The sequence below is a fragment of the Canis aureus genome, chromosome 15 (genome assembly GCF_053574225.1).
Source record: "Canis aureus isolate CA01 chromosome 15, VMU_Caureus_v.1.0, whole genome shotgun sequence".
NCBI classification, from domain to species: domain Eukaryota; kingdom Metazoa; phylum Chordata; class Mammalia; order Carnivora; family Canidae; genus Canis; species Canis aureus.
This window is the reverse complement of record NC_135625.1, coordinates 34,544,408-34,563,655: the sequence shown is the minus strand read 5'-3', so window position 1 is coordinate 34,563,655 and position 19,248 is coordinate 34,544,408. Positions and strand designations below refer to the sequence as shown.

The 19,248-nt window shown below is 35.6% G+C and overlaps 1 protein-coding gene and 1 long non-coding RNA gene across 11 annotated transcripts in view; one reads left to right on the top strand and one right to left on the bottom strand.

Moving 5' to 3' along the window:
* Window positions 1-11,499, top strand: part of LOC144284494 (uncharacterized) — a 67,184-nt gene extending 55,685 nt beyond the window's left edge. The window contains exon 4 of one of the 2 annotated variants that reach the window (XR_013352919.1): window positions 11,398-11,499. This is a non-coding gene — a long non-coding RNA (uncharacterized LOC144284494). Of the gene's footprint in view, window positions 1-6,793; window positions 6,871-11,397 lie in introns of those variants that run through there. The other variant, XR_013352920.1, reaches the window with a different exon arrangement.
* The window catches only part of NRG1 (neuregulin 1), a 1,069,619-nt gene that overhangs the window by 504,346 nt on the left and 546,025 nt on the right, over window positions 1-19,248 (bottom strand). The gene's annotated exons all lie outside the window — the stretch shown is intronic.

Below are 19,248 nucleotides of genomic sequence, written 5' to 3'. Positions count from 1 at the left end.
CCCTTTTCCCACCTGGTTTCCTCCTACTAGTGATTTTAAAAAGGCTAGGCTTTTTAACTTATTTTTTTAAATAAGAGTATTATAATAAGAACATTCTGTTCATAAAAGGATGGGAATTACAGTATCAAGTGAATTTGCACAGTAGTTAAAGGGGAAAAAAGGACCTCTACGGTATTGAATAAACTCTCCCAGAGGAGCTTTGAAATAACCAACTCTTGGCCTAGAAAAATTGGCTGGCACTGCATTGACTAACAGAATGGTGAGCAGTTGTTATGTGGTGGGCAGGGTAACTAATGCCCCTGTGGCTTTCATCTTTGGTTGTGTGTTAGAATCCCCAGGGAACTTCTGCCTCTGCCATTCCCCAGACCAATCAAATCAAAATTTGTAGAATGGCCCACACTGTAAAAAATGCCTCAAATGATTTTAATGAACAAAGAAGGCTGAAAACCATTATCTTAAAGATGAGTAATAATATAAAGTTGGTTTTGGATTACAATTACTTTGTTTAGGCTGATTCCAGCCAATAGACTTTATGTCCTAAATTGGCTCATGTGATTATGGAAGTTGACAAGCCCAAGATCTGCAGAGCTGATGTCCCAGTTTGAATCAAAAGAGAGAAGTTACTGGTGAGCCAGGAAGACCCAAATGTTGCAGTTGTAAGGTCATCAGGCCAGAGAATTCTCTCTTACTCTGGGGAAGGTTAGCCTTTTGCTCTCATCAGTTTTTCAACTGCCAGCATATTATACAGGGCAATCTGTTTTTCTGCTTTACAGAGTCTAGTGATTTAAATGTTAATCTTATTCAAAAACACCCTAAAGAAACAGCTAAAATAATGTTTATCTAAATATCTGGGTACCCCTTGGCACAAGTTAAGTTGACATCTGAAATTAACCGTCACATTGGGTACGTAGAATTTTATCCTGGGGAACGAAGTTGTATTTATAGAAAAAAATAATGATCTTATTAAATCCAATTTTAATTGAATCAGATAATTATTAAACATCAAGAAGACATTAGAAACCTACTGATTTAGAATAAATGTTAGGCATAGAGAACTTTTTAAATAACCACTTCTCATAAGTTTACTTTTATTAGTAACTTGGTTTATTTTACTGCCATCAAAATCATATTATATAAGTAACAAAGGGAAATCACTGTATTTTAAATGGTTCTTGGCTTTATTTGAAGTAACTTTTGTTACCTAAAATTAATGCATCTAGAAACTTCACTGGAAAATAATTTGTTAATATGCAATAAATTTTCTTGGCAAGTGCTAAAATGACAACTGTCTGCTGCCCTACCCATTTGTAGTATTTCTGTAATTACACACTTAGGACTTTGGGGGATGTAACTAATATCCCTGAATCTTAATTTTTCTCATTTACTCTATTACTGCTAATTCAGTAATTTAAGATATTTATGGTAATTTAGCTCCAACATCTTGATATGTTCAAGATTACAAGTCTAGTTGCTAACGCAGGCAGTACTTGAACTCAAATAGTTGTTTTTAATATATCTCTGTTCACTGCTATAACTATTTGCGTTAAGAATAGCTGGCTGGCTATGGCATATAAGGTATGTGAAAACTCAAACGACACTCATAGTTGATTTCAGACTTCTCTAGTTATGTATAAAAACAAGAATATCCCACAGAACTAAGAGCTCAGAAATTATCTTGTGTGAGCAGTGGCTAGGTCTGTGGAATTTTTTGAAGAGGACATTTTATTGTGAAAAGTAGTTCTACATAAGGATATTGTTATAAGACTTCAGGTTATTAAAAAGAAGACAATGAAGAGCCTTGGAGAATACACACATACACAAAACTTAAATGTTCAGAAAAAATCAGAAATCCTTAAACAATTAAAAAAGTTTCTTATGAGTCCAATGGATTTGCAGAAACTGAACCCTGAAACCAAAAATAATTTAAAATTTAAAAAAAGATACTTGAAGATAAGATGTATATAAGTTCTTGGTAAACCATACAACAATCTGCCAGCATCTTCTATGGTGCAATCTAGGAACTCGTCACAGAGTCAAAAAGTTCCTTACCCTTCCAGGCTTCTAATGGGCTAATGCATATAGTGAATCTCCACTGATTAAGCATATAGGTGGTAGATTCAGACTGTATCACTTACTACTGTGTGAGTTTGGGCAAGCTGCTTAACCTCTCTGAGCCACAGTTTCATCGTGTATAAAATCCTAATAGGTTCCACACAGATGTGTGGGGATTTAACAAGATGAGGTATGTAATGTACTAAGGGGTGTGCGGCACATAGCAAATGCTCAGAGGTATAAACTGTAGTACATGGATCTTCCAGTTCATTCTCAGTATAGCCACAGAAGGGTTAATGGCCAGAATCAGTTCTGACCTGGTCAGTGTCCAGGCTACCCTGGTTGTTATAACAGGTGAATACCACTCTGAATTACAGTTATACAAAAGAGGAGCTACAGCATGCAGTGATTCACTATCTTTTGTGACCACATAATTATTTTTGCCAAGTCTTATAGAACTAGGGTTCTGAGAGAGATTTGTAGAATCCTGCCTTTTACAAAATGTTATTTTGTAATTATTTTTACAAAATGTTATTTATTCCTAAAGTAAGGTTGCCAGATTTAGGGCAGTAAAACATGAATTTCAGATAAATAACATAGATTTTTAGTGTAAGTAAGCCTGTGATATAATTATGTTAAAAATTATTGTTTATCTTAAATTCCAATTTGATGGGGTGTCTTACATTTTATCCGATAACCTTACCTATAAATACCTTAAAATAATCTTATCCTAAAATATCTACCATGAAGATCCAAAGTACAGAAAGGGAATAGGGCCTTTGGCCAAATCAGAATGTCCCCAAACTCATGATTTCCACAGTATTTATCCCATTCTGCCTTCTTTGAAGTATAATATTTTAGCTGTCTTCCTCATTAGGCTGTGAATTACATAAGGGGTGAGCACTGATTTGTTTTATTTTCTACGTGGTGCTTGGAGCATAGGAAGTGCCCAGCAGGTTTGTTTTGTTTTGTTTTGTTTAATTGAATTAAACTCAACCATTGCTTTTCTGACTTTTGTTAAAAAAAAAACAAACGCGTTCTTTATAGAAAACTTGAAGAAAGCAGACATAAAAGGAAAAATAAGTCATTCTAATGCTAACATCCAAAGAAAAGCAATATTAAATTTGTATAATCTATCATTCATATAAGAATCAGTTTTTCTAGAGCATGATTTTAATGGATATATAATATCTACTTAACCAGGGTAATTGTTTCTAATCTTACTCTATTGAAAATTACGAGATAAACATGCTTAAAGATAAATCTTTGTATAATCTCAGACTTGTTGGGTTTTTTTGTTTTGTTTTTTAAAAGATTTTATTTATTTATTCATGACTGACATAGACAGAGAGAGGCAGAGACACAGGTAGAGGGAGAAACAGGATCCAGGTAGGACGCCCGATGTGGGACATGATCCTGGGACTCTGGGATCACGCCCTGAGCCAAAGGCAGATGCTCAACCACTGAGCCACCTAGGCATCCCTCAGACTCATTACTTGAAGAATGCATTTACAAGTTAAGAGTATCACTGAGTGGAGATATTGCTACTTGCTATAGACCAAATGTCAGGGTCTCCCCAAAACTGATATATTGAAACCCTAAAGAGATAGGCTTTTGGAAGTTCATGACTTCATGAGATTGGAGTCCCCATGATTGGAGCCCCCATGATTAGATGAATGTCCTAATAAGAAAAGGAAGAAGGCTAGCCCTTTCTCTTTTAACCATGTGAAGATACAAAGAGAAGACAACTATCTGCAAACCTGGAATAAGGCTCTCACCAGACAGTGGGTCTGCCAGTGCCTTGATTTTGGACTTTACAACTTCCAAAATTGTGAGAAATAAATGTTTGCCACTTAGTCAAAGGCAATTTGTTACAGTAGCCGGTGTTGACTAAGACACTATCCATGGACAGATTTTCTTTGGAGCATCAGTGATTTCAAAATTGCCTTATGAATGGATATAACATCTGAATAGACAATCATCATAGAAGATATAGTTAAGGTAGACAAAGGTCTAGCCCCTCACCCCACCCACCCCAAGCTACTAACCCCAGGTGTTTTTAATCTCAGTTCTCCTAAATTCTCAAAAACATATAATAACTCCAGTATCCAATCTCTTTCAGAATTTCGAATATGAAAATTCCCAATTCACTTTACTAGGTCAATAAACCGTGATACCACTCACTGTACAAGGCAAATTTAAAATAATCTTGAATATGAATGTAGAAGACCTCTAAATAAAATTATCCAATGAAATTTAACCATATGGTCAAATAAAACAAGAACCAAAAAGATTTATTTGAAGAATAAGTTGATTCCAACTAGGAACTAGATTTATCGTTCCTAGGAGCTGACAACTTAAACAGATTATTTTTTTTTTAACTTAAACAGATCTCAAATATGAATTTAGAAGACCTCTAAATAAAATTATCCAATGAAATTTAACCATATGGTCAAATAAAATAAGAACTAAAAAGATTTATTTGAAGAATAAGTTGATTCCAACTAGGAACTAGATTTATCGTTCCTAGCAGCTGACAACTTAAACAGATTATTATTATTATTTTTTAACTTAAACAGATTAAAGAAAGTTATAAGCCAGGAAAATCATTTGACTAAATTCAGAACATGGTCCCAATAATAATCCTTACTGAAGAATTCAATATAATAAGGTATAACTAGTGGAAGTCCATGGCAAACATTGCACTGGAGCTGTTCAATATGGTAGCTATAGCCACATGTGACTACTTAATTTTAAATTAAAATTAGTTAAAATTCAATGAAATAAAAATTTAAATTTTCAGTCATTCTAGTCACATTCCAAGGGCTCAGTGTGGCTAATGAATATCACTGGATGATGCATATATGAAACATTTTCATAACACAGAAAGTTCTGTTTGATGGTGCTTCTATAAACAACTCAGAGCAGATCCTAGATATATGTGGACTTGTAAAATTTTAATAAGAGCTAACTTTATTGTATGCTCCTAATGTGCCTGGTATTATTTGAGGTGTTTTATAAGTATTATCTTATTTAATCATCATATGATATAATAATCATTACTAGTTTATCCATTTTAAAGCCATGAAATCAGAGGGACATGGAAGATGTTAAATAAATCAAAATTTACAGAAATTTTAAGTGGCAAAGCTTCCATTGAAATTCAGATGTCTGACTCTAGAAACATACTCTTTATAGTGAAGCTCCACAGCATCCTGAGTTAAAGATGACAAATTAATGGGCAAAGGATAAAATACTCACTAAGTTGTGTTATAGCAAATGGCCATCCATTTGGGAAAAAGTTAACTCAGATACGTGCTTTGTATTATTTAAAAGATATAGCCATAAATATATAAAATGGGTAAAAAATATAATTGTGAAACACTGAAGTCACAAAAGCTCTTGGAGAAAGCAATGCATTTTTATACTTTTGGGGATACCAATTCCCAAGAAAGGAAAAAAACTCAGAGACTTTGAATAAGGAGTTTGATAAATTTCAGCACATACAAATTAAAACCTGCTGTGTGACAAAACAAAGTATAATCAAGGTTAAAAGACAGCAACAGAGTGGTGGAAGATATCTGAAACAAAAATAAAGTGCTATTACTTATAAAAAGGTTACATAAATCTACTGGAAAAAGGCAAACAGCCCTGTCAAAAAATAGGCCTAGAATATGGGCAAAATTCCTCTTGGAAGGAGAAATACAAATGACCAAAAAAATATGAAAAGATGTTCAAATTCACTGATAATCAGAGAAATGCAAAATAAAACAAGACACCATAATTCACCCATCAGATTGGACAATTTTCAAAGAGCAAAACTTCATGCAGTGATACAGTGTAGGGCCATGGAATTCCCCATAAATTACTGGCGATTGTGTAAATTGATACACAATGCACTCTTGAGGGTAATGTCTATCACATTTTAAAATGAGGATGCCTTCAGTCCAGCAATTCCACTTCTGGGATTCTAACAGTTGACAAAGATTTATGCATTTTCATGGCAACGTTGTTTATAAAATGGAAAAATTGTTAATAACCTAAATACCTATCAATTAATGAATGATTAAATAAACCTACTTCCCCTACATTATGACATATGTGCATTGCTTTAAAAAAAATGACACGCATGCACTTGACACTTGGAGCTATCTCTGAGATAATACTCTGTATGTGAAAAAGCAAAACAAAACAACACTCCTCTCCCAGACTTTCAATTTATCTATGGTTGCAACTTGACAACAAAGAGGGCTGTGAGAATCCACAGGAAACTGACACAGTTATCTCTGAGAAATGTAATCTGGGAGAGGATTTTGTTGGGGGCCGGGGCGGGGCACTTAGGTTCTCTTTTTACTCATTATAACTTAGGCATTTTTTAAAAAGATTATTTATTTATTTATTTGAGAGAGAGAGAGAGAGAGAGAGAGAGAGAGAGAGCAGATACCATGGGCAGGGAAGGGCAGAGAGAGAGGGAGAAGAAGGCCCCCTGCTGAGCAGTGAGACAAAGGGAGCCGGGCTCCATCCCAGGATCTGCAGATCACAACCTGAGCCACCCAGGTGCCCCTACTTAGGTATTTTTTTAATATTTTATACTTAGATATTATTTTATGTTATGAAAGGGTATATTATTATTGTGATCAACCAAATTAAAAAGAGAAAAAAAGCCACAAATGTACTTAATAAATTGGCGCCTCATATGTACCATCTTTTCTCACTCATTTCCTACCCCCGCTTTGAACAGATGGTTTATCTGTGAATGAAAAAGAAAAAGAGAACAACACATGGCTTATTTGTTCTGGGCTGCTGCTACAGATGGAGATAAAGGCGAGTTCAGCAGGTACTGGTGACTGAAGACCCTTTTTCTGCAAACAGGGTCTTATAAGTCTATTGGTTCTTAATAAATCTTAGAGGCAGTTGCCACTAAAATAGCTAAAAACTGGTCCATAGAGTCGGAGAAAGAAAATCCAGTTGGGGTATGCTTTTGACCACTGTGGCTTTTGAGTGATGAAGTTCATCTCTTCTTGACCTTAAAAATCTCAGAGCTGGCTGCATTGTGGCCTTAGACAATCCCATATCCCAAAGGTAGTTTCGTGTGGCAAAGGAAAGAATCATTTTATAACAAGAGTTCTCAAAGTGTGGTGCAGGATTCCTCAGAGATTCCCCAAACCTTTTCTGGCAGTCCTTGAGGTCAATACTATTTTCATAACAATAGTGGGATGTGATTTGCCTGTTTCATTCCTACTCTTCTACAAATCTACAGTGGGATTTTCCAGTGGCTACATGACATATGATAATGTCATTGCTCTGGTGACTAATGGAAATGTATCCTTGGGTATCCTTCTGTCTTAAACCTTTTTCACTTTAATTTCTAATTGATAGGTATAACTCACATTAAAAGAAACTCTACAGGGTCTTGGAGTATACAGTGGTTCTGAGACCAAAAAGTTACTTAACTTCAGGTTACATTCTGGCTTCCTTCATAATTTCTTTAGCAATTAATCCTTACAAAATACTTCCTAATCATTTGTGTTTATCATATTGTGTAGAAACTATGGAACAAAGTTCATTTGCCAAAGAAAACTATGAAGAACCAAAAACTCATAAACTCAAAATTGAGGGAAGAACTCCCTTCTCCCCCAGAGCAGGTTTATTTCAGTTCACTTTCTGCCCCAGGCAACAGTCTTGAGACCCAGAACATGATAGTGGCTCCTTTGGTTGACCTACAGGTTGTTTCTCAGGGTCTACAAAACTCATAAACTTTCTTTGAAGAGGAGGAAACTTGTCTCTAAGCCTCTTCCCCTTCCCTAAGGTAACCTGACACTGAAAGAAGAGATTCACTGAGGGTGATCTCTATGTAGATGGGGTTTTCCTCACTTATTAATAGCAAAGAAATTTTTATTTCTCAAAATAATTTTCTTTCAACAAATTTACTTACCTAATCATTTGGCAAAACATAGTAAAACAGAAGCATGCACTTTAAATGGATAAATTTTATGGTATGAGAATCACATCAATAAGGCTGCTACAAAACACAGTGAAATGAGCTTTTACTTGTCCTTTCATCTAACTATCTTTTGAATGTAAGCATAGCATTTCTTTTTTATAACAAGAAATAATAACAGTGATGATTTATGGGACATATATTTTATGTTAGACATTCATTGTCAAAATGGACTATATAAAGGAACTTACTTAATGCAAACAGCATCCTTTGGGTATACACAGCAGCAGCATCTAATATTTCAGATGAAGAAACAGAAGAGTTAGAGGAGCTAGGTCATTTCCTGAAATCTTGTAGTTATTAAATGGCAGAGAGAAAATTCAAACCCAGAGCTTCATTGTGAAGCCCATGACCTCACCCCCTGTTTTTCTTTGGCACCTGTTGCAGGATAAATTATGCTTTGCACGTTCATTATGGGAAATGTGGGCAAGACTAGAAGGTATTTATAAAAAAACAAAAACAATCAAATATGCTACTTTGTCGAGATCATTTTTCATTTTGAGAGATATTCACTTTTCTCCAACTCTTTATAGTATATATGCTTTTCCTCGGGTTAATACTGTAAGTATTGCCTTTCCCATGAAAGGCATCCTCTTTTTTTTTTTTTTTTTTTTGGACATTTAGGTTGTTTCCAGTTTTTACTTTTTAGCAATGCTACCACAATGAGCATCTGTAAACACAATCTTTTACTGCATCTCTAATTATAGTTCCCAGACTAGATTATTTTAGAGAATAATTCTATGTTCACAAACCGTTAAAAAAACTAAACCATTTTGTACTCCTACCAGCAGTGTTTGAGAATACCTATTTCCTTACAATCTCCATTATAGTGAACAATTTTAGTCTATCTGCCAATATGATAGGTGAAAAATGATTTCTTAATTGTTTCATCTATTTCTAATGTAGTTAAGAAATCAAATCAAATAGGGTCATTTAAGAATCATTCAATGAACACATGTAGACGTTAGACAGACCTGGGCATGCCTTTTCTCATGCATTAACCACTGTGTGAAAAATCATGTATCATTTCCTAAACCATCTGTATGTCTTCCCATTAGGTCAAATCCAGTCCCTTAACACAGAAGGATGGTATTGTGTGGGCAAAAATCATCATGATTTTCCTTCCTATAAAGGGAGTGAGAATATCTGCTAGTTAACATGATATAATTAAGTAGGAAGCGTTAGGAGCAGTAAAGGAGTAAAAACATTATTATTCTAATAGGCTAGAAAAGAGTTTTTCATCACTAAGATCCTATTCACCATGAATGATTGTCTTTTAAACCATTTCCTACTGTGCTGAATCAAACAGTCAGATATTTTTAACTTGGGCTTCCTTTTCTCAAACTGTCTAATTGGATTTTAAAATCTGTTATTAGCCAGAAATAGCAAACTGGCCCTACAGGAAGGCTCCCCATATGCTGTTAGGATGTTTCCATAGTTTGGCTAGAGTTAATCACATTTCATTCATAAAGATTAGCTGAAAATGAAAAAGGAAATAGATTGTCCCCAACTGAACTGGCAAGGACAGCACAGTAGCTTCTGACTGGAGCAGAGATGTTTGACAGGGTGGGTAGTAGCAGCCTGTTTTGCTCTGACTAAAATGACTAGAATTCCCAGGAGAAATAAACAAAACAAAGCAAAAGACATTAGGCAGTAGCATTTAAAAACCTCCTAAAGTCCTAAAGTCTGGAGGTATGTGGTTTTTTTTTTTCTGTTATTTTTTTCTAATGATAATACTATTACATTTTTGTTATAAAACATTGGAAAGTTGAGGTGTCTGGGTGGCTCAGTGGTTGAGCATCTATCTGCCTTCAGCTCTGGTCCTGATCCTGGGGTCCTGGGATGTAGTCCCACCATCAGGTTCCCTGCAGGGAGCCTGCTTCTCCCTCTGTCTGTGTCTCTGCTTCTCTGTCTGTGTCTTTCATAAGTAAATGAAATCTTTTTTTAAAAAATTGGAAAGCAATGATGTTATAAATACTTAAAATTACCTGTAATACCATATCCCAAAGATAGTCACATTTTAGTGGCACTTTTCCCCTTTAAAGTGTTATACGAATTTTTTTTAAAAAACCAAATGTCATTCTCCATACCTTTGACATTTACACATTAAGTAGGAACAGAAAACATGGTACTATTTATAGTAGTGAAGGCAGTATTGAAATAGGTAATACGCATTTACTCATAGAAGATATGGATTATGGTAGAAGCCCTGCATTCAGTCATTTTAGCCAGGCATGGTTTTCCTTTTCCAATAATGAGGATAATAATTCTGGTCAGAGATGCATTGTCTTTACACAAACAAAACATTCAATTGGCTACAGAGAAGGCAGTTACAAACAGAATAAGAAAGAAGTCTTCTTGAGAATATCCTGAGATCTATAGCTTTAAAAAAATAAAGCTTCTGCACTTGTGAACATAGCATAGCATATAAACTTGTCAAATCACTAAGTTGTACACCTGAAACTAATGTCACCTCGTGTGTCAACTACACTTCAAAAAAAAGGTTAAAAAATGTTTAAAAATAAAGCTTGTTTTTTTAATTTTGGGAATTTATGTAAGTATTTGGCCCCACTAATCTTCTTTTCCCCTTTTAAACCTCTCCCTCATCTTCATCTAACAGGTCTCTAATTAATATCTGATTTAGCTGTGTATCCTCCCTGACTTTCACTTCAGAAAGCTTTACAAAAGCCACTAACGCCGGAAAGATCCATTGCATAATGGAGGATGTGGCAATACTCTCCAAGATGATATGGGACATACTTGGGTGTTTGTGAACTCTCTGCTACCAAAAGAGAAAAATCACAAAGTGCTTTCCCATCACCTTCCAGTAAAACTGGGCCTAATTATGGTAAAACCACCTTCAGTTTTAATGTTTCACATTAGAGATAATTTGGGCATAGTTTATATATTTTTAATTTTTAAATATTTATTTATTTATTAATGAGAGACACAGAGAGAGGCAGAGACACAGGCAGAGGGAGAAGTAGGTTCTTCACAGGAGCCCCATGTGGGACTTGATCCCAGATCCTGAGATCAAGACCTGAGCCGAAGGCAGCCGCCAAACCGCTGAGCCACACAGGCATCCAGGGCATAGTTTATTTTTGTTCTTTTCTTGAAATCTTGTTGGTGGGGAGTGATCTTGAGAAAACCCATCAGGAAAAGGCTACACTGCCAAGCCAACAGTCCACATTTTCTGCAATAATCAGTCACTATTACTCTTGCCTTCCTCAGGAATAGTAGAAAGGGTGAACTGCACTAACAGGCAAATGCACGATTGTTCTAAAGGATCATCTAATGCATTAAATGACTCTCTGAGGTTGTTCCTTTTTCCACTTATAATACAGGAAAGTCATACTACTTTTTGCCAACGTAATGGAGAAGAAGAATGGAGTTTGGGTGAATATTCCTGCATTTTATTTCTCATTAAAAAGTTCATTTATATTTCCTTATCTCAAATCTCTGAAAAGTTTTTCCATAATCACAAACCTTTCATCAAATTACAGTTCTGCTCCTGTCTGTGAATAATTATGTATGGTCAGAGGAAAAAAAAAAAAAGAGCATTGAGCTTCTGTATCTAGCTCCTGGGTAGGTTCTTTGCATCTGCCCTTTCTAGCCTTCTCTGCAATCCACTCCATTAAGATTATTAAATTACATGTCCTGGCCACTTTTGATTACACAAGTAATGTAGAATCAATGCTGGAATGCTGGAATATTTGTAAAATAAAGAAAAACAAACAAAATATTTTGCTTATTTAACAGTATACTACCATATGTACTTTCTTAAGTGATTGTTCTATAAAACAAAAATTGAAATATTTCAATTTCTAAATGAAGGACTTTGGATGATTTGCAAAATTTCTATGCAATAGAACACAAAAAATATATTCAAAATGATTAAAACTTTCACACTCACTGTAACTTATGTCAATGGTTTTAAATTTATGTATTTTTGTAATCCGTTGAGGGTGCAGGTAACATTTTGAAAGATCCTTTATTATCTCAGGCAGGCACCATTGGATATTTTCACAAGTATTATTTCTTATTTGATTCTCATCTTCATAATATCATTTATTATATAGATACAATTACCCCTAGTTTGCAAATGAGAAGACTATAGTCCAGTTAGCATCCAAAGTAATTTGTTTTGTGGCAATCAAGACTTGAAGGTACTCTGACTAGTATAGATGATAAGAGCTTTCTCTATGACAATAAATGAAATCAGTACCTCTGTCACAGAAGGGCTCCTATTTTCTGTTTTTCATTGATTAGTTCTGACCCGCAGACTAATCGAAATGACACATTTTTGTAAAACTTTCATGCTAATGATGCAATAATTGCAGCAATCTAGTTAAAACAAGTCTAATCATGCCACTCATCTGCACAAAAATCTTCAAATAGTTTCCTGTTTTGTACCAAGAGCTGAAGTCATTGAAAACAGAGGCCAACATGATCTGTGTTCCCCACCCTTACCTTTCTGACCTCATTGCCACCTCACTCAGTGGGCTACAACCATACCAACCTGCCTATTCTACTTCAAGCATATCATGGCCCCTGCCCTTTGCACTTGCTGTTTCCTCTCCCAGAATGCCCTTCTTCCATATACATACATTGATTACACACTCACTTCCTTCAAATCTCTACTAAAAACACTGGATCCTTAATGACCAGATCACCCAGCTTAAAATGTCAATACTCCTTGAACCCTAATATAACCTAATCCCCTTTGTTTCTCTATGTTCCCTGTGGTTCCACCACAGAGCTCTCAGTAAGTATTACTAGATGCATAGCTGATATCATTTCTTCCTAGTCCTTGCTTTTGATTAGAATTCCAGGTATATGAATGTAGCTCCATGAGCCCAGAGATGACCATTTCATTCCCCACTGCATTCCTCATTCAAAGAAGCATGCTTGGCCCATAGTTGGCACACAATAAATACATGCTGAATGAATGAATTAAATAGTTAAGAACAAAGAAGATGACTGAAATTACATTAATGATATAGAAATTTGCTCTTAAAACCTCAACACTCCCTAAATCCTTTCCTCTCTTCCTTTCTTCTTATTTCTGTTTGTCTGTTTAACTGTCTCACACTTCCCCTCCTCTGTGTCCACTTCCTTGAAAAGAACAGGCTTGCTCATAGTTTCCTAAGAGCACCAACATGTGACATCAGAGTTGCACTCAGGACCACACAGCCTGTGACAGAAATCAAATTCCAATATTTGATACATTGAACCACACTGTTACTTGTAACTTGAGGGTCACATAGGGTTTTAAAAAGATCAACTACATCAGTAGCCTTGATAGGACATTTTGGATTGCTAAGAAAAATCAGTTAAAGGGTACCTGGACACAACTCAATAGCACAAACCAAACAATCCAATTAAAAAATGGGCAGAGGACGTGCTTGGATGCTTTTCCAAGGAAGACATACAGATGGCCAACAGGTACATGAAACAGTGCTCAATATCTCTAATCATCAGGGAATTGCAAATCAAACCCACAATGAAATATCACATCATACATGTTGGAATGCTGGTGTCAAAAAGACAAGAAATAACAAGTGTTGACAAGGATGTGGAGAAAAGGGAACCCTTATGTACTGTTCGTAAAAACGTAACTTGGCACAGTCACTGTGGAAAACAGCGTAGAAGCTCCTCAAAAAACTTAAAAAAAGAATTGCCATAAAATCCAACAATTCTACTTCCGGGTATTTATTTGAAAAAACAAAAACAAAAACAACTACTAACTTAAAAAGATACATGCACCCCTATGTTTAATGATGGCAAAACATGAAAGCAGCCTAAATTTCCAGCAGTGGATAAATGGATAAATAAAATGTGGTGTGTGTACACACACACACACACACACACACTGGAATATCATTCAGCCTTGAAAAGGAGGAAATTTTGGCCATTTGTGAACATGGATGGACTTGAGAACATTATGTTAAGTGAATTAAGTCAAAAAAAGACAAGTGTCCTATATCACTTCTATTGAAATCTAAAACAATGGGATGCCTGGGTGGCTCAGCAGTTGGGCGTCTGCCTTTGGCTCAGTCCCAGGATTGAGCCCCATAATAGGCTCCTTGCATGGAGTCTGCTCCTCCTGTCTCTGCCTGTCTCTCTGCCTCTCTCTGTGTCTCTCATGAATAAGTAAATAAAATCTTTTAAAAAAAAAGGAATCTAAAACAAAAACACTCCTTTCCAAACAAACAAACAAACAAACAAACAAACATACATACATACAGAGAACAGAGTGGTTGTTGCCAGAGATAGAAGACAGGGGTGGGGTGGGCAAATGGGTAAAGTGGGTCAAAAAGAACAAAACTACTTTCCAAATAAGTAAGTTATGGAGATGTAACATATAGCATAGTGATTAAGGTTAACAATATTGCATTGCATATGTGAAGGTTGGTAAGTAAGTAGGTCTTAAAAGTTCTCATAAAAACATTTTGTAGATACATATGGCAATGAATGTTAACTAGCCTTATTGTGGTGATTTTGCAATATATACAAATATTAAATCATTATGTTACATATCTGAAACTAATATATGCCCATTATACTTCAATAAAAAAATAAAAACAAAAATATTTCAAAGGGCCCTCAAATTTTCTTTTTATGACAGTGAAAAAGATGGACAAAGATCCTTTTACCCTGCTGTTCCAGATTATAAATAAAAAATAAAATAAGAAATATCTGGTAGGACCTTTCTGCTTTGCTTTTGTTCTAGCTGATTATATTTTTCTTAGGCAGACCACAACCATGAGAAATTAACACTGAACAAGTTGATCAATATGCAGCAAATACAGCCTCCTTCAACTCTGAAAGTTTTCATATGAGAAACAAATCTCTGTAAATATTCTACTGATATTCCTCATTAACAAACGGAACATTGAGCAAGACTGAAGTAATCAGCCTTGCTACTATGAAATCCAGATTGATGTCCTCAGGTGCCTTCAGCTGATGCCACATGGTTGTGTTGAGACAACATGCATAGAAACATGCCAATGATACATATAAATAGCTGAATTTGATATATTTGACAAACTCTGATATCATCATTTTCTATGGTCTATTTAAATTGAGCAAGCCTGGAATCCCACCCCCTACTGTTTATAATGCTACTTAATAAGTAATTGTTATTCACAGGACTCAGGTCTTAAATTTAGGAGTTACCAGGGATACTTAGAAGCAATGATTCTCACACAACAGGACTCAAAGATGTAATGGACCATTTCATGTGAAAATAAGTTCCTCATCATTGGAGAGATTCAACTCAAAATTGTAAAATCACCTATTAAGGATCTAATGTCAGCATCAGGGAAAGGGTTGGAATAAATAATTGCCAAATTCTTTGACTCAGAGTCCATGGAATTGTACAGGAAAAGCAGCTGTTATAAGTTAGACTGTGTTTTTTTCATAAAAAAGCTGCAATTAAAAAATATTTTATTTACTCACGAGAGATACAGAAAGAAGCCAAGACATAGGCAGAGGGAGAAGAAGGCTCCCCGTGGAGAGCTCGATTTAGGACTCAATCCCAGGACCAGATCATGACCTAAGCCAAAGGCAGATAGATGCTTAACCACTGAGCCACCCAGGTGTACTTGATGCTGCATTCTTAAATATAAGTGGGCCATTGAGGTCACCAGTGAATGAGAAAAGCCTTTGCTATAAAAGGAAGAGACCCAAGCAAACAAGAGGAAATCTCCACCAAGAGAAAATTAAGACAATTTAAAGTGTGGACAAAACATTTTTACAAAATATCTCAGTTAAAGAAAAGAAAAGCCTCTTAAACAAGAACAGTAATACTGTATGAAGCAGTATGAAATGAATAATCAGAACACATAAAAAAAGTGTTCTTGGAAATTTAAAGTAGGAAACCTAAAATTAAAATACTAGGAGTACTAGGAGAAACAATGAAATATAAAATTGAGATAATTTCCAAGAAATTGAATACCAGAAAATATTTTTGAAAAATAGGAGAGAAAAGATCAGTACAGAGATCCAATGTGAAACTCCAAGAAATCCCAGAAAGTGATATCTGAGAGATAAAATGAAGTGAAGGAAATTATCGGAGAAACAAGAAAATTCCCCAGTGCACCCCAGTGGGTGCACTAAGGGTTTAACATAAGAAGAAGATAAAAAATTTATATATTATTATTAAATTTTAGAACATTTGGTATAAAAGACCATCCAAAAGGGAAATAAATTAAATACAATTGATTAGGAATAAGAATGTCATCGAACTTCTCAAAAACAATAGTGTAAAAAAAAGTGACAGCAGAGCAAAAATCTTCAAAATTCTAAGAGGAAATGGCTTTCAATCTGTCTTCTATATTCTGCCCAAATATCAACCAAGGGTGAAGGTGTAATAAAGACACTTTCAAATAAGGCAGGTCAAAACAATTATTTCATAAGTATGCATATTTGAACACTACTGGAGAATATGTTAAACAAAGAGTAAAACAAAGATGAGGAAGATATAAGAAAGTAGCAAGGTCACAGCTCCAACAGTAAACTCAGAAAGCATCTTGTTGAAAATAAAGCAGAAGATGGAAGGCATCATTGGAGCTTAAGGAAAGAGACATCACCATGAAAAATGAAATGAAATTGATGAAGATTAAGTTTATGGATAGGCATATGACGCAGCAATTGAATAAATAGGGAAATAGTTTAAGAGAAAATCAGAGAAATGAAAGTCTAAAGCAATCATTAACTCCAGAAAAAATGAAGGACTGTTCAAGATAAGAATAGGGGTTGTAGCGCAATGGTTGGCTCAGCAGTGAGCAATATTTTCATCAGCAATTTACAATGTAAATACCAAATATACATTGTCACATAATAGAGGGAGGAAGGGGAAGCTGGATTCTTATAAGAATTAAATAATATTTTGTATATAAATTTCCAGAAACATAAATAATAAATGACTATCCTCTTTCTTCATTTTTAAAATTTTAACCTCTCTTTGGGAAAGCAACATGGTTTAGGGAAACGAACACAGGCTTAAGAATAAAAAAGCTCTGTTATTAATGAATTTCAAGTTGTTTAACTCATTAGAGCATTGGTTTCCTTGCCAGTCAAATGGATGTAATATTGACCTCAGAAAATTTGTGTAAAACTCAAATGACATTCAAAACCAGAAAACAGATGCACAGTAAATGTTTCTTGTTACCCCTTCTTTCAATTTTACCTAAATTTTTAGATGCTAGAAAAAGATTTGTTATGAAAACATGACATTTTCAGGCAATTGCAGTGTTAAATATCACCCCAAGGGTAGCTAAGTTATCTTGATTAGAAAACAATGCCCTTCACCAAGAACAGGATGATCAAGCAATGATCTTGCCAGAGCGTTGTTCAACCTGCCAAAATATTGCCTAAATTCTCATGCAACTTTTGGCATGGAAATATTCATTCATCCTCAGGAGAATCTTGGATGGCGCGTGTGTGTACACACACATGCACACATGCCCTTAGTGATCTCAAAGTTTAGGGGAAATGTTCTAGGATGTGGCAAGGTGAGGATCTTTTTCTGGGACATGGCCAAGCATGTAGACAAGCATTTGCAATGTTCTACTCAAAATGTCAGAGGGCTCTGCAAATTCAAAAAAAAAAAAAAAATGCAGAAGAGGGGAGGAATCAAGGGAATCAGAAAAAATGATTTAAGAAGCATCAAATATTAGGAAAGATGTCTTCTAAAACTTGATCTGGGGATCCCTGGGTGGCATAGGGGTTTGGCGCCTGCCTTTGGCCCAGGGCGCGATCCTGGAGACCCGGGATCGAATCCCACGTCGGGCTCCCGGTGCATGGAGCCTGCCTCTCTCGCTGCCTGTGTCTCTGCCTCTCTCTCTCTCTCTCTGTGAGACTATCATAAATAAATAAAAATTAAAAAAAAAAATAAAAAATAAAACTTGATCTGGGGCCAGCACCCAGTTCTCAGTTTGTTTAGCTGAAATGATTGCCCCACAGTTAGACAATAAGCTAACAATATACATATCCCCGATGTTTATGGTTGTGTGAGTTTTGGCAAATCATTTAAAAGCAGACACTTAGAAAAGGTCAAAACTGGAAGGAGCCTTGGAGATGATTTGATCCAAGCTCTCACTTTCTGAGTAAGAAAGCAAGGCCTCAGAGGTGATAAACCATATCCAAGGCAGAGACTTGGGCAAGCTCCGAGGCACAGTATGTTCAGGCTAGCTCCAGGCATGTGTAGACAGCAGGATTAATTCAGTCACCAAATCAGCCTTTAGGAGAGATTGTGAAGCAATGAATGCAAAGCCTAGGCAGTCCCCCAGGGGTAAGGATAGAGAGAGGGGGCTGAGAGTAGATCACCATGTCTGTGTGAGAGCAAGAGAATTTGCAGAAGGCTGTGATTTTTTTTTCCCTCTCAGAATAAGAATATATAAGAATAACAACACCTGGAAAAAAAATAAATAATTAAAATAAAATAAAAATTAAAAAAATTAAAATCCAAACAAACAAGACCAAAAACCAAAAAACACTTTAGAAACAGAATCTACCAATCTCATTCCAAAAAAAAAAAAAAAAAAACAACAACAAAAAAACCAAAACAACAACAACAAAAACCAAAAACCAAAAAACAAAAAACTCAGAGGAGCAAGCATATGGAAAAGATGAAATAGAAGAATATCATACTGGAAGATAAGAGGGAGACTATGAATATGCCTTTGGTTCACAGACCTTAATTCTATTTAATGAGACATACTGTTGAACATCCTTGGCTTCATTTGAATGTCCTCTGAAAAGTCATCACTCCACAATGGGATGAAAGGTGAAGATTTCCCTTGGAAATGTTAAACTATTTTCTTTTTGGCACTTATCATTTGGAAACTAAGATTTTAATAAAAACTGTCTCCTCTCTGTTCCCTGGGCTCTCCGTTGGGCACATTTCTGCTTTTGTGAACTCCCAGCTGACTCGGAAAATGGATTTGTTGTCTGAATTGGGCAGTTTCACTCTCTCATCCCATTTTATCTAGTCTTTTCCATTCACCATCAAGTACTCTGAATCTAAAGTTCTAGGCAGAGATGATGACAGATTCCTTTTAGCAGAAAGCCATTCCTGATGAACCAGGGGAGAGCCTGTGACATTCCTTCCCTTCATGCTTCCTCTCTCCTCAGCCCACACCCACATGCTGCATGATTGCCTCCATCTCCACGACTGCTCTAGGACTGGG